This window comes from Octodon degus, unplaced genomic scaffold, assembly GCF_000260255.1.
Source record: "Octodon degus isolate 3935 unplaced genomic scaffold, OctDeg1.0 scaffold00045, whole genome shotgun sequence".
In the NCBI taxonomy this organism is placed as follows: domain Eukaryota; kingdom Metazoa; phylum Chordata; class Mammalia; order Rodentia; family Octodontidae; genus Octodon; species Octodon degus.
This window is the reverse complement of record NW_004524621.1, coordinates 10,211,369-10,216,240: the sequence shown is the minus strand read 5'-3', so window position 1 is coordinate 10,216,240 and position 4,872 is coordinate 10,211,369. Positions and strand designations below refer to the sequence as shown.

The 4,872-nt window shown below is 39.5% G+C and overlaps 1 protein-coding gene across 5 annotated transcripts in view; it reads right to left on the bottom strand.

Moving 5' to 3' along the window:
* Gne (glucosamine (UDP-N-acetyl)-2-epimerase/N-acetylmannosamine kinase) overlaps window positions 1-4,872 on the bottom strand; it is a 57,735-nt gene that overhangs the window by 31,584 nt on the left and 21,279 nt on the right. The window lies entirely within an intron of this gene.

Below are 4,872 nucleotides of genomic sequence, written 5' to 3'. Positions count from 1 at the left end.
TTTTGTCTTGTTTTTTGAGACAGGCTCTCCCTATGCAGCTCACACTGGCCTTGAGCCCACTTTGTAGCTCAGGCTGTCTCAAGTTCTCAGTGATCCTCCTGCTTTAGCCTCCCATGTGCTGGGATTACAGGTGTGCACCTCCATACCCAGCTTTTTGTCTTTTTGAGACAGGGTTTCACTACGTAGTTTAGGCTGGTCTCAACTTTGCAGCAATACTCCTGCCTCAGACTACCCAGTACTAGGATTACAGGCACACACCACTATGCCTGGACAATCATGCCTTTATTTATATAGGTTTCTCATAGATGGCCTTTATCAAAATGAGATTTTCCTTCTATTCCAAGTTAAGAACTTTATCATAACTCATTGTTTATTTTTCCTGGTACTAGGGCTTGAACTCGGGGCCTTCACACTGAGCTATATCCCTACCCCTTTCTTATTCTATCTTTTTAAATTTTGAGCCAGGGTCTCATTATGTCACTAGGCTAGGTTCAAACTTGCGATCCTCCTGCCTCAGCCTTTAACAGTGTTAGTATTAAAGGCATGCACCACCAAGCCTGGATAACTGTTTAATTTTGTCACATGTGAAATAGTCATATAGGTTTCTCCTTTATATCAATTACACTGATATTCACATTTTAAGTCAATCTTGATTTCTTGAAATAAACTTGAAACAGGGTCTTGCTGCGTAGTAGTCTGATCTTGAACTCACAACGTAGCAGAGGCTGGCCTTGCACTGGCAAGCCTTCTGCTTCACTCTCCACATACTGGATTACAGGTATGTTCCCCTGCACTGGTCTCAATTTCTTTAATTTGATATTAGACCACTGAGACTTCCTATTTCTTCAATGGAAGTTTTGTAAGCAGTGTTTTATTTCAAGGAGTTTGTCCATTTCATCCAAACTGTCATATTTATTGGCAGAATACTCCTCTTATTTCCCAACAGTGTCAGTAGTGATATACTGATTGTCATTTTATATTAGTAACTTCTCTGTTCTCATTTTCTTATGCACTGCTAGAAGTTGGCCTTTTTTTTTGGGTGGTACCAGGGATCAAACTCAGGATCTTGTGCTGCCAAGCAAACACTTATTCCACTGAGCTATCTCCCAGGTCCTGTCAATTTTATTAATGTTTTAAAAGAATTAACTTTTGGCTCTTAATTTTCTCTATTGTTTGTCTATCTTTACATCCTACTGATTTCCACTGCCAAGTTTCCTCCCTTATACTTTGGGTTTAATATTACTCATCTTCTTGTTTATTGAAATCGAAACATCACTGACTCCAACGTTCTTTTTTGCCGGGCATGGCGGTACACGGCACAGTCGTAATCGCAGCACAGAAGGCTGAGTGTAACTGCTGCAAGGTCAGCCCAGGTTACCTAGTGAATCGAGGACAGCTGAACTTACACAGTGAGACCCTGTCTCAACAAACAAACAAATAAACAAACAAGCAAAACAAAATAAAATGTTTGGTTTGGGGATCTTTTGGCATTAGGACAAACTCAGGATCAGATAGGCGTTGTGTTGCTGAGCTCCATCCCCAACCCTCTAGTTCCCTTTTTGTTATTAAATTCTAATTTAACTTTTGTGATCACGGAATACATTCTCTTAATACCTCAGTCTTCTAAAGTTTACTGAGACTCAGCTGAAGCCCCATGACTTGCTCTATCTTGGTGAGTAGTCATACGAATATGAAAAGAACATGGACTTCGTGATAACTGGGTACACCTGTCTTTAAATGTCACTTAGATTAAGGTCATTAGCTATTTAGCTCCAGAGGATTTGCTACTTACTTATTATGTCAATTCCTAAGAAAAGTTACAATCTTAATTCTAATTGGAGCTTTGTTTAGATCTCTTTTAGTTCTCAGATTTTGCTTCACATATTTTAAAACTGTTACCTAGATGCATCTGGATTGTTATAGCTTCCTAAAGAGTTGATCTTTTACCATTTCATTTTTTATTTTCATTTTTTAAATCTTTTATTTATTTAATAGTCTTGCTATGCAGCTCGATTTGCGGTGATCTTCCTGTCCCAGACTCCCCACTGCTGGCATTACAGGCGTGTGCCACCAGACCAGGTTTCAGTGGCGAGCATGGCACACATGTGGTACCAGGGATCAAACCCAAGTCCTTGCGCTTGCCAGGCAGGTGCTTAGACTGCTGAGTTTTTTTCCCCAGGCTCTTTTACTACTTTAATGTCTGTAAGAATAGCAGTGCCTCTGTTTCAAGTCATATTTGGTGTACAAAGGTCTGGCCATAAGGTCTAGCAAGATAGCTCAGCAGACTAAGTGCCTGCTTAGGCAAGTGCAGACACCTGGGTTTGACCCCCCAACACCACATGCTGTGCTGGCCCCACCAAGCCAGCCACTGACCAGGCATGGTGGCAACACCTGGAATCCCAGCACTGGGGAGGCTGAAAACAGGAGGATCACTGTGAGTTGGAGCTGCACAGTAAGACCCGGTAGCAAATACATTAAAAAAAAAAAAAGTCTTGATATAAACATAATCATACTAGCTGTTTTATGTTTACTGTTGGATATGGTGTTATTTTTTCATTTTTATTTTAAATCTACATGTACCTCTACACTTACAGTGTGTCTAATAACAGATAGCACATGGATTTTTCCATGTACAGTCTGACAATCACTGCCTTTTAATTGAATAAATTCATTTACACTGAATTATTGATATGACTGGCCTAAGGTCTATACTTTTGTCACTTATTTCTTCTTTTTATCCCAGATACATTTTGTTCCTGTTCCTGTTATTATGATTTAGATCTAAAATGTGCCCCCAAGACTCACATTCACAGGCAGAACCTGATCAGAACAGAAATACATAATTTTTTTTTTTAATGACAAGATCTTACCAAGTTGCTAAATTAGCCAGCCTAGTCTTGAACTTGTAATCTTCCTGCCTCAGCCTCTCAGAATGCTGAGATTACAGGTGTGTACCACATCTGGCTACAAATAAATTTTTAGACATTTAAGACACAATGGTATTCTTTTATGTTTTCCCATATTTTACCATTTCTAGTTACTCAATTTCCAACAGATACATTTTTCTTTAATCTTAACTTGCCTTACCCATATTTTGTAGTTCATACTTGGTGGTGATAATTTGCTCAGTTTTTATCTGAAAATATCTTCATTTCATCTTTTTGTTTTTTGAGATAGGGTCTCGCTATACAGTTCAGGTTGGGCTTGAACTCATGTCAATCCTCCTGCCTCAGCTTCCCAGAGTTCTTACAGGCATGCGCCATCACACTCAGCCAACTTCATCTTTAAAGTACATTTTCACTGGACAAATATTTCTGCAGGGTTTTCCTCCTTTGAGCATATTAAAGATGTCCTACTATCTTTTGTCACTGTTGCTTTAGAGAAGAGTCAGCTATCTTTTATACTATTGTTCTCCTATAAGAAATGTCATTTTTGCAGCCAGTCAAATAGCTCAGTTGATTAAAGCACCTGCAAGCAGGCACAGGGGCCAGGGGTTCAATTCCAGGCCTGCTGTGCCAGTCCCACCCCTGGGGCGCACTGAGACTGCGATTGAGACTGGGTGTGGTGGCGCGTGCCTGTAATCCCAGCTCTTGGGAGGCTGTGAACAGGAGAATCATTATGGATCCAATCTAGTAGTGAGACTCCAAACACCCTGTAGACCCTTCCCTAAAATACAGGAAAAAAAATGTCATTTTTCTCTTGCTACTGTCAATGTTTTTCTTAGTTTTCAGCAAGGTGACTATGTCATGCCTTGGTGTTATTTTCTGCTTTTAGCTTTTGAGGGTTTGTTGACCTTCCTGAACCTACATATTGATTTTTTTTTCACCAAATTTGGAAAGCTGTAGCCACCGTTTCTAAAATACTGCTGTCCCATTTTCTTCCTTTCCTTCAGAAATATCAATTTTATTACATTGCTTCTGATATTGTCGCAGAAGTCATTGAAGCTGTTTTTCACTTTATCTAATTTTTGTTGTTGATCTATTCTTTAACCTAATTTTTATGTATCTGTCTTCAAATTCCCTGGCCCTATCTTCTCTTTGGTAGATACATCAATTGAATTTTTATTTTATATACTGTACTTTTCAGTCCTGGAATTAATAGGCTATTTTTTTTATATTTTCCCTGACTGCCCAGATAGCTGCTTGTTGAGAATCTGCTAATTACAACACTTGAGTCATCCCTGGGTCTGCTCTAACTGACTACTTTTTCCCTTGCTGTTGGATCAAATTTTCTAGTTTCTGCCCATATCTAGTAATTTGTTAGTATAAACAGAACACTGTGGTTGATATGAAGAGTCTCCACGTTTTCTTATTCTCCTCTTAAAATTTATTTTCATTTGAGCAAGCAGAAAATTACTGGATGTGAAATTTGTAGAAGCTTGCTTTAAAATGTTATTAGGGCTGTTGTGGCGGAACATGCTTTTAAGCCCTGCACTGGGGAGGGCGAGCCAGGAGGATTGCCATGAATGAGGCCAGCCTGGGTTACACAGTGAGTTCCAAGCCAGGCTGAACTACAGTGAGGCCCTGTCTCTAACAAAGGACTGACTGACTGAATATTAGGATGAATACAGTTCAGTTTAAATCCTTAGGAGCAAACTGGATACAATTTACACACATAAGGTGAAGTTTCTGCAGTTTCAGTGAAAAGCCTGAGGGTCTTATGAAGGCCCTCTAACTTGGTAAGATTCAAACTGTAGATTGTCCAGCTATTGTTTTCTGATGAGTTTAGTTTCTTAGGAGTCCCATGCATTTGCAGTTCAGTGATCAGCCAAAAATTAGAAAATAATTAGTACACAGATTCTGGGTTTCTCCTCTGTGACCCTTCATTTCTAGAATTTCTCCTCTCAATTTTTAGATGTCACCCACACCCCCC